Source organism: Camellia sinensis, chromosome 4 (assembly GCF_055761805.1).
Source record: "Camellia sinensis isolate YWXY chromosome 4, ASM5576180v1, whole genome shotgun sequence".
NCBI lineage: Eukaryota > Viridiplantae > Streptophyta > Magnoliopsida > Ericales > Theaceae > Camellia > Camellia sinensis.
Window position 1 is genome coordinate 137847333 of NC_138964.1, and position 12009 is coordinate 137859341.

Genomic DNA, 12009 nt, shown 5'->3' on the forward strand with positions numbered 1-12009 from the left:
CAAGCACACCGGCAACCGGTATTTGCCTGAATCTGTCAAACTTGCACACATGCTTTATCTGCTTTTTCAAAACTGCATTTTGAATGTTGTCTTGCAATTGTTATTTTCTGTTTGCAGGAGGGTTCCCATACCATTCGTGGGTATGGGAATACTGGTGCTCGGGAGTGGTACGGCGAGCTCCCTGATGCAGTCCGGCGCATCGTGGATCGAGCGGGTTTCGGCGCCTTCTACCGAGGACTCTCTAGGCTCTCCACTTGTAGGCCTCTCCTTGCCGCTCTGGCGGAGAGGTGATGGGACACCACCGATTCTTTTCATTTTTCCACTGCAGGGGACATGACGATGACCCCTTATGATTTCTCGATGCTCACTGGCATCGGGGTAGGGGGGATCCGATCCCATTTGATATCGACATGGATGAGTGGACCGCCGCTCAGGTCCATCTACTGGGGGAGGCGCCACCCCTAGCTTGCCCAGGTTTCGTTCGATACTCCTGGTTTGAGGTCCAGTTTCGAGTCCAGCCCGTGTTGGAGGAGGAGGCGGAGATGACCCCGGAGGACGTGGAGAGGTATGCTCGCGGCTTCCTCATGTTCCTGTTCGGGACTACCATCTTCGCCGATCGGGCGAACACCGTGCCTCTTTGTCTTCTCAGCGCACTGGTGGACGTCCGGGACATTCTGCACTATGACTGGGGCGGCGCCGCTCTGTCCACCCTCTACGGGTACATGAGCTCGGCTTCTCGCGGCAGCGGCCAGCTACTCGGAGGCTACTGGCGGGCTTGGGAGGTACACTTCTTCTCCGCTTTTCATTTCTGCCCTATACTTTCTGTATTCTATACACTGCACACACTGTAGTCTGCTTTACACTTGCTGTATACTGTACACCCGGCACACACATACATTCTGCTTTACACTGACTGTACACTGCTCACACTGTACACTGCACACAATACACTGCATAACACACGGCTCTGCCATTTCTGCTTTATTCTACATTCTGCTTCAACTGATAAATGCACTGGTATTTATCTTGCAGTTGTGGGTTTACGCCTACTTCCCTAGGCTCGCTCCTATGCCAGTTGCGGAGACTCCTCTGGCCGTCCCCTTTTCGAGTCGCTTCGACGGGAGATGCACCCGGCGACCACGGGAGACATTCGGCTTCTTCCGCCGATACTTCGACACCATTACCCCTACCGAGGTATGTTTACTTACAGTTCATTTAAGCTTCGCTTTTTCACTGTATATTTTCAAAACAGTAGATAACAAACTATCTGTCACTTTCAGATCACATGGCGGCCGTGGGCTCCCTTGCCGGCGGCGATGCGGGATCGGTTCACTGGTGCGGAGGAGACCTCACGTTTCCGGATCTTGCTTGAGGGCCCGGTCTGTTGGGCTTGGTACCTGGGGGAGCGTTTCTTACGCCAGACCCTGGGGTTGCCTGAGCAGATAGTCCCGGTTCACCCCCCTGCAGAGATAAGGGAGACCGAGAGGCTCACGAGCGAGCAGATGGATGACTACACCATTGGCTGGGAGGAGGCCGGCTTCAGAGGCACCGGAGACTATCGGGAGTACGTGCAGACGTACCTGATGCGACCTCTGAGCGGCCGTCGAGCAGAGGGGGGCAGGCCTGTGGCATCGGCGGCTGGGGCCGGAGCGGGAGTTGGAGTAGGGGCTGCGAGGAGGGCCCGAGTCCGTGGTAGGGGCGGAGTGCAGGGAGGACGGAGAGCTGGCTGGCCTGCCCTGGCCGCTGTACTGACTTTCCAGGGGCAGGGTGGGTCGACCTATCAGATCCCCTTCGCCCCTCCGCCGGCTGGTCACGAGTTCATCGATGTCCTCGACTTGCCTCCGGTATGTACTACTGCCTTTCTGTACAGTCATTCATTTTAGTTTATTTGATATTCCACAGAATATTGATGCATCTGATACTTTTGCAGGCTTCTTCTGGGTACACCCGTCAGTTGTTGGCGATGAATGCCTCGATGATGGGGATGCTCCAGCGGACATTTGGTCTCCTAGCCCTCTACAGCATACCGGTATGTCCTTCTAACACGGCATTCATACACTGTACTCACACACTGCATTCTGCACTGATAAACTGCTCACGGCATTCCTACACTGTACTCTGCATTGCATTCTGCACTGATAAACTGTCTACAGTATACTGATGCATTTCCCTTTTGTGTACTTTTTCAGCCTCCTTTCCAGATTCCCATGGCAGGAGGTGCTCCAGCTGGGCCTTCTGTCCCTGCCTGGGGGAGAGATGAGGAGGGCCGAATATTTCCCCGTACCAGGGGAGGGCGTACTCATGTCGGGAGTAGCTCGCGAGCTCCAGTCCCGGACGATGATGATGATGACGAGGAGTCAGAGGCGGAGTCAGAGTCATCAGAGGAGGAGACCGGAGGCGGTTCTAGCTCGGGCTCTGACGACGATGCTGATGATGCTCCTGGACCCTCGTCCAGGAAGAGGACTAGGACGGACTGACGGCCCTTGGAGTTGCTTGACATGGATGCAGATTTTTGCTATCTTCTTCTTTTTTGTAATTTTCCTTTTGTTGGTAGTTAGATTACCTTGTACTGCCGCAGGCAGATTTTTGTTTCCAAAACTTGTACATTTGAAAAGATAATGAAATGAAACGGACTTTTTATCTGAAAAAGTGTTTACATTTACACATTTCATGCATTGCATCGCATCTCATCATGTTACACCTCAATGTAAATGAAATTGATTGGTTATCTGAAAATTGAACACTCGCACTGTAATAATCAGATAATTAAACAGCCAACAGCAAAATAACCCAAGCAACCCACTGCCTGATTCTTGGATACACGGCCCTTACTCTGTTGGGGATTAATCTGCATACAGCCCATAACACAGCATTCGTTTCATTTTGCACACGGCAGACTCTGAACAAAACAGCCCAATCTGACAAGACGGAGCTCAAAGATGGAACCGGTTGGAGTCGAAACACGTTCAAATGTAGAGAATGGCACAGCATTCCGAGTGTAAATGATTTTTGAAATCGAATGAGGGTTTTTCAAACCGGGATATCGAGCCTACAACTGAACACAGCGGGGAGGACTCAAATATAGGTACACGACCTAAACACAACGAGACACGCTCGGAAAAGACCTAAAACAAAGGTTGAGATATATAAAACCGAAGACACGACATACAGACGCGCTGACGAAGACGGGGGACCTCAGATCACGAGGAGCCAGTTTAACCTGGCTATTGTTTCCCGCCCTCTTCTCATTTGTGATTCTCACATCACTCGGCTCTCGAGCTCGGATTTTTTTTTTCAAAACCCTTTTCCTCACTTTTCTCTCAACTTACACCTCTCTATTCTTCATTCTCTCATTTTTCATCCCTCCCTGGGGTGATTGATGGATAAATAGAAAGGTGTGGGTTCATGCTCAACACCGTTAGCTCACAGCTATTTCTTCTGACGGGTAGAGCGCTCTTCTAGCAAGTACGTCGATGACGGGGGAAAGACAGAACGCCTGGCTCAACTGTGCCCCTAGTTCATCATTTTAACCATTTTTGTTTTTGCTTTCTATTAAAACAATTTTGATCAAAATGAGAGTCGGATTAACGTACTTGTTCGATTTTTGATTTGAAAACCATGTGAGTCAGGCTGTAAGCACTGAAAAGTTTCCTTTTGGGTCCAAGACAATGGTCCAGTTTTGGAAAATGGGATAGTTTTCGAGAAAATAGTCAACCTTAGTAAAAATTTTCAAAAAAAAGCTATTTTTCAAACAGCTGATGCTCAACAAGCATGGAACTTACTCTTCGAGATGCGCAACCTCGGATCGGAGGCAATGGAAAATTGCCCCTGGTTTGAAGGGGGGTGGGAGGCAACGGAAAGTTGCCCCTGGTTTGAATGGCGGCTTACGGCGGCTCGCAGCAACGAAAAGTTGCCCCTTGTTTGGGTGGTGCCGCAGCAATCTGCAGACAGTCTTCATTGGCGGTGGTCGAACTCTTGGACACAGAGATGACGAAGACGGTCACAACAAATATATGGACACAATCACCTTGAAGGGTGTTGGCCACTGGACTTTGGGGATGAAATCGAAACCATCGCATGGACTGAGACGCTATGAAAGCGTTGGGGGCTGGACTTCATGATGAAGTTGCCTACGTATCCCAAACATGGGAATCAAGCCTTACGTAGTTCCGGTTAAGGTACTCTCGGGTATTTTAACCTTCACTTTGTTTGGCTCTCACTTTTGCCAAGGCGCCCAATGCGGGTTTTCGACCTTGCGAGCTTCTTCATTTTCTATTGTTCATTTCTTTTTTCTTTTCTTTTTGCATTTTTTGTCTTTTTCTTTTCTTCTTTTTTGTATTTTTTGCTTGTTTTTTTTTTTCTTTTTCTTATATTTTTCTCTTGCTCTAACTTTTGCCTGGGCCGCCCTTCCGGGTTTTCGGCCCAGCGAGCCTCTCAAAGGGTAAAAGTGTAGCAAGTCCATGGCCAAATGGTTCCTGAAATTGAAGCCCCTCTGTGTCTAGGAGAACGGCTGTTGCAATGATTTGCGGAAGGATCCGTCATGGCTGCTCCACGAGCTTCTTCCGGCGAGATCTACTCCTTCTGATTCGGCTTTGATGCTTCTTGATCGATGGCTACTTCAAAACTGGCCACACGGGCCTTTCATGGCATTTGTCCGTTGAACTTTCTGAACGTTCTGAACGGGTTCAAATCGGAAAACGAATGGGTTGAATCTTGAGGCTGAGAGCGATCCTAGGCTGCGCGACCTCAAGAGGGATTCCACACAAGTCTTCACAGGGCCGCGCAAAACATTTGCTTTTGAAAGTTTTTAAGAAAGCGACAAATCGCTCGCGCCGAAGATAGCGTGGAACCAATCTGGATCAGGCCAGGATCCTTCTCAGTACTCACGCTGACAAGCATGGTTTCATTCATTAAAAGGCTTAGCACGCCTCTCTTTCTCTCAAAATGATCAAAATTTTGCAAAACCCGAGGAATTCCTTCCTCTTCGTTTTTATCACCGCAGTGTTCAAAAGGTTTGTTTTTTTTGGAAAACTTAGGTTAATGCAATGAGTTTGGCGCGCAGGAGAGCAGGCGAGATGTACCGTCAGCCCAATCAAATTCTCTGGTACTTATGCTGAAAGCAAGCATGAAGTTGAGATAGCAACAGCTGTTTCACTCGGATTTGTTGGTGCAACTGGCCCCTCGGCAGAAACAGACTCAAAACAAAAACAGATAATTACAAAACAAAACGGTGTTCGGGACAACAACCCCAGAATCACCTGGTATTATATACAACGGGGACTGACTCGATACAACAAGACAAACCCTTAAGCAAAAGACTGACTCAAGACAAAGAGACAGACTCAAAACAAAAGACTGACTCGATATCCAAGCCAGGATTTACAAAACTCGGTTTCACCGATGCTCAAAAATGCATGCCAGACGCTTCATCCAAAATATACCAAATGTCGCCCGCAGGCGATCCACTTCACATACTCACAGTATCTGAGCCCTCGAAATCCAACAACTGGGTGGTGACGGACTTGGCCGAGGTGGGTGGAAGGATAACCTTATTGTTGATCAAATCCTGTACTTCATGACGAAGGCGGGAACATCCATCGGTACTGTGACCGGACTGTTGGTGGTACGCGCAGTACAAGGTAGCATCATGCGTGGGAGGGAGATTCTTCGGGAGTGGCCGAGGCTCCAAAGGCTTAAGATGCCCATTCTTCGCCAATATTAGCAATGCCCTAGACAAAGGCATGTGGAGGTCGTGAAAGACCCTGCGCCCTCGGGGCAGGTACTTTGAAGATTGAGGATTCTTGCTAGAGGCGCTGGTGAAAGGGTCGGCTGGCATTGCCTTGGCTTTTTGAACCTTTCCCGGTGCAGGGTTGGGAACTACAGGCATTGTCTGGGCATGACGGGGCCCATCCCGATTTTCTACCTGGCTTGAACTGCCTTTGATCGGAGTGGGGAAAGCATCATCCACAGCTTTGATCACGATCGCAGATGTTTGTTGTTTGTTCATTCCTCTGACTTTTAGAGCCTCGACTGCCCACAGCAGTTGTTCAATAGGATCGGCGTCTACCTTTGCCTTGTCTTTTCCTCTGGCCTAAGCCTGATCAAGGGTCTGGGTCGGTGCTGGCATGTCACGGCTGTAGCTGGAAGCCACCTCTGGCTGGCTGAGCTCTATCACAATCCGCCCCAGTAGCGGGGGCTCTTGTGGTATGAAATTCCCGGCATATGGCGCCGCTGGCGGTGAAGCCGACATTCCATAGGCCAGATCGGCCACGGACCTCTGGAGGTCACCTATCATTCCCATCAATTCAAAGGTGGTGGGCTCACGAGCCTGGTATAACTGGGGAGCCCAGACCGGGTGCACAACGGGCGACCTGGGTGGGTGTGACATACTGATGCTGGCCTCACTCTGCGGAGCGGTCCCCTGCTCCAATGCAGCCGTCATAACCACAACTTCTTCTGAATTTTGTGCCGCCATAAATCCTGCCTCAGTAAGGGGAGACACTGGCTATTCTGTATCAACTCTGCGACTCTCTGAACCTTGAAAGGAGAAACAAACAGCATTTCAGCCCCAATCGGATCAAATACGGGTGTAGCCGAACAACTGTACCTTACTGCTGATCACTGTTCCCAGAAATCACTGTTCCCAAAAACTGAACCCGATACCCGCGGATAACTGATTCCTGATAACTGATTCTCAACAATACTGATTCTGGTGCCCTCGGGCCCGATACTCAAACTCGCAAACTGCTATATGCGTTCCTGTAGAGATACACTCTAAAAGCACATAGCAAGTAAAGAGAGCTCAATCACCCCTATGTTGGGGTAGGGTTTCCCTGTCCTATTTCGTCAGGATCTAGGGTTTCACTACGCACACAGCGGTTTTCAAACAACCTAACGTCAGGTAAGCAACCAGTCCTAACTTGGAATGGTCACTATGGATCCGAACATGTACTAGGTCGAATGGTCAAAAGGGGTGCCCCGGTAAACCGGGGTTTGTGTTCCCATGCTGCCAGAGCCCATAGCCAGTCAGCCTTATGGACATGTCTTGACAAGACAAGCCTCCGGCAAACCGTTCAAGAATGGCAGATGGCAAACACTGTGTTCCTAGGCGCACCAATGCACGTGCAATGCAAAGAAACACATAAGCGAAATCAAAACAGGATATCACGAGTTCGAGTCAAGCTCTCTAAAATCCCCAGCGGAGTCGCCAGAAACTGTAGACGCGCCCGCGGAGGGGGACCCCGCTGCTACAGTTCGGACTCGCGATTTTTGTTGTCGCGGTTCGTAACCTGAACCAAAGAGTCCAAATCTGGCAAATCGTTTTGAGAAACAGATTTTTTAAAAAGTAGTGCCAAACATGGACTGCTTTGCCAGATACAGAGTCGCCACCTAAATATTTTTAACATGGGAAAATTTAGGAAACCCTGACTCGGTGCCAAAGGCCACATGTCCGTCATCACCGGAGTTGTCTCGGCTCGGGAGCTTGGGTACGATCGGGGAAGGTCAGCTATGAGCACCCCCTTTCGCCCGGTCCGAAGACCGGCCTCTACTAACCATGATATCCGATTTTGAAAACGTTATGTGTTCTTATTCCATTTATTAGCCTAGCGTTACTATGTTATGCGCGCAACAAACAAGTATAGACTAGATTGCCTAATTTGGAAAGAAACATTGCATATCCGTTTGTTTTGAAAATGCTTTAAATTTGCTACTCGCAAGTAGGCTAAAACACGGATTTCAATAAGTTTTTCCAACTCAAACAATCCAACCTTCACCCACAGGCATTTCAAACAGTTTATCATATAAGCATTTAGCCTCATGGTAATCATACTGTCATGGCAACACTTACATGCATGCAGGATGCTAAAGCATAAATACTTACATCGTACTCCGTGCCAAAACAGTAAACTAGTTAGCAAACATGCATGTCCTAGTTCATGTTAAAAATGGCTAATGCATCACATGCAAAAATGTTGCTAGAATAGGCTCGGCTATCCTAAACATGGCATGTGAAAATGCACAACCATCACATATTCAGTTTTTGAATTTGAAGTACAGATGCAGTTAGCGTGATGTACCGAGCCTAATGCATGTCAACAAATGCATGAATGCACGCATGCATAGCATAAGGTATGCTAAATTAAACGTGCCCTAATCTACCACCATAAGCAGGTAAATAAAAGGGAAGAAAGACGTGAGGTTGGAAGACATACACACACTCACGCACACTTATTATAGACTTGCCCTCGCTCGGAGGGACCAAATAAATATTACAAATTAATTAACTACGCAAGCTAATTAATAATTACAAATTAATTAATTTAATTAACAAATTAAATTAAGCTAAGAAAACAGATAAACCGCCTCGGGAAACGCGCCGCCATGCATAGGCTGCCTCTGTTTTCCTTCCTTCACTCCTCAGGAGGCTGTCAAAACCTCAGGACTGCATCCCTGGACACTGGGGAGTGTCACCGGCTGTGTGGAATTACCACCGGCAATGGTGTGTGGCCATCGGCACAAAATGGAGCTGTCGGCAGAGGAATTGTTGCCGGTCGGCAGAGTGTTCCTGCAGAATCTGCAAATGACAGCAACAGAGGGCAAGGCAAAGCATGGCAGCACAATTCAAGGCATATATGCACCAACCATGTCCCTTATCATTATAATGACTCAAAGGGGCATGCGCCTCGATTCTCGGACCACCAATCACGCATTTCCATGCATGATGGCCCAAAGAACCAAGTATGCAACTTTGATTTCAAATGAAATGCAAACCAAATCAAACCAAAGTCCTAATCCCTATCACCAAATCAAGGGGCAAGGAATGCATGCAAAATGCAATGCAACCTAAGCATACAAGCTAAGGATGCAACATGGCATGGCAACTAACTTATGCAAGCATACAAGCATACATATGGCAATGCAAATAGATGAAAAGATGAACTTAAACATGAATTAGGCAGCTCTAAATAGGCCTAAAACAGTAGCCAAAATGCTATAATGAAGGACCAAATATACATGCACACATGCACCTAATTGAAGGCCAACACTTAAGCACAAATTGCACAACCCTCAAACACATTTGAAAGGGGGAATCATGGACTAATTAGCATGCAACATAAGCATTGAAATCATGCTAAAATATGGTGCCAAACCAAGCAATAAATCAAGCCAAGCATACAACAAATGGCCCAAATGCCCAAAGCAAATCAATGGAGCATTGAACTACACTTAGCAAGACCAAACATGGCATGCATTAAGTAGCTAAAAACAGGTTTGTAGCATGTTAAAACAAGGCTAAAGGACTACTTAGATGGCGTCTAAGTGACTCAAAAAACAAAGGCATGCATAATGGTCAAAACATGAAGCATTGCTACACAAGCTTCCAAAGCATTAAAGAGGCATGCAAGGCAATCAAACAAGCATGGAAATGGGACTGAAACAACATGTGGGGGGACCCCAAATCACCAAAACAATACAAGCAATGCATGCTACACATCCACATACTTGAGGCCAACAAGCCCGAATGCAAAGGGGCTACATGATGCATGCAAAGTTCGACCTAAACAACCTCGGACAGACCTAGAACATGGCAAAACATGCACAAAATCTTCACAAGACTAAGCCTAAAACATGCTCCAACAAAGGCTAACAACCTAAGACATGTTAAGGCATAACAAGGCATTACAAGGCATTACAAGGCAACTATGCTAAGCATGCATGGAGTACCAAAACCAACTTAAAATCATGTTATATTATGGATATATAAGCATGAAAAACAGCCTAAACATGCTCAACACACACTCAAGCATAAGGCTCTCTCAAGAGGCCAAAACATGCCCTTTTCAAGGACAACAAGGAGAGGGGGTGGCCCTCTCCTTCTTGGGACTTCAAGGCATCATCTTCACCACTGAAATCCCTCAAGATTTTAGTGGTGAAGAGACCCCAACACCAAAATCCCGGAGCTAGCACAAAATGGCTCAAAATGAGGCCTTTCAAGGCCTAACGGGGGTCAACCACCCTCAAACAACAAAACACTCTTAATAAACAATAAAGAGGGCCTAAAAACAGAACTTTTTTATGTTATACAATAAACACAAAAACAGCTCTAAGAGAGGTGAAAAATCAATGCAAAAATGGGGAATAAAGGTGTAAGTTTCTTACCCTTGATGATCCCTTCACAAATGGTGCTCGAATGGCCTTCCTTAGCTTGAATCCAACACCAAAACTTCAAAACCAGTCCCTTAGAACCTCAAGAGCCAAAGGAAGGTGAAACACTATGTGTTTGTGTGCAATAGTATGGACTAAACACACTAAAACACACACAAGAGGGAAAAAGAGAGAGATAAGGTGTAACAAACCCTAACCCTAGATCTCAAACCCTAACAATGGCTGTCTAAGCTCTCCAAATATCCTAAAAATGTCTCTCTTTTCAGCCAAGAGCTCTCTCTCTCTCTCTCTCTCTATGGCACTTCTTGTCTTGTAAAGCTTACCAGACAAGCTTCATAAGAGGGAGATCCCTCCATACACGTGTATGGAGGGGAGCAAAAGTAAGACAGCTGTCTTAAAATATCTGCAAAAGCAGATGCACAGTAATCGGCCGGCCAAAAATGCCATCTTGGCCAAAAATAGTGCCGGCCGGCACTAAAAAACGTTGACCGGCAACAAATAGTGCCGGCCAGCAATATACATTGCCGGTGGCAGCAAAAACCAGCCGGTGGCCTCTAGTCACTGCCGGTAATGGGTGGGGATGGTCCACAAGCCCTACCCTGCCCTTCCAAGGCAAAACACAAGTGTTTGGTGCAAAACCAGACACTAAACGATCGAGTTCGGAGATCCTGAGGTAAGGCGCGCGAGCCGAGGCCTCCGGGAACTCCAAACGAACACAAACATGGATAATCACCGAGTGTTCAAACGGTGACGTCCAAGTCTTGAGGACGGTCAAAAATGGAGTGCCTACAATGTGTTATTATCATCACAAAACACAATCAAACTACTACCCTGTCATACGTATGTGCTATTACGGTCCCAACAGACCACACTGGCAGTTACCACTCAAAAAAACACAACACCACCCTTCCAACACACCAAACACCCCTCCACAGCACATCACCAACACCATCCAAAAAATAAAAAATAAAAAAACGACAACACAATCAAACTACTAACCTGTTACACTATGATGATCGTAGACCACGCTTGACGAAACAGATCAAAAAACCACCGAAAATGAACACAAACCGTAATATCGTCGCCGCCGGAATGCAAATGTCCAACACCCCAGACAATAGCCCCAAACAACAACTCCACAAAATAATGAGACCAATGTTAAAACAATTCAAAACGAACTCCCCCCACTATTTAGATGGGTTTCCTTATTCCCTTCGCATATGAAACAATCAATTATAGAAACACAATCACACCAAGGACAACAATGTAAAATCAAAATAAATTCAAACCCATCTAAATAACACTTACCAAAAAAGTAGGACTAATTGGTGTACAAGAAAACTTTCAGGACCAAATGATTTAATTTTTTTCCATTTAGGATTTATGGGTAGTTTTTCCTTTTTTTAAAAAATATAAAATAAACACTAGAAAATTAGTCCTGCTTGGTCTGGATTTTTTATAAATAATTTTTTTTTAACTTTTAATTCGTATTTTTATATTTTCAGTAATTATTTTAAAATTTTTAAACTATTTAACTTTATATATTTAAAAAGTACAAAATTCGTACAATTTTTTTTAAAAAAAATTCATTGAGTATAACAATATACGAAAACATGTTGAATTATTGTATTTTTTATATTTAGTAAATTTTTAAAAGTTTTTTACACAAATATTATAATTTTAAGTGTATCTAGATTTGGTATATCTAAAAAATAAAAAGTTTACGTAAAATATTTTAAAAAATCACTATAAATTAAAAAACATGAAAAACCAAAAAACTTGTGTTTAGTTTGGTTTTGAAATCAATTTTTGAGAACTCAAAATTTAAAACTTGTTCGGTTT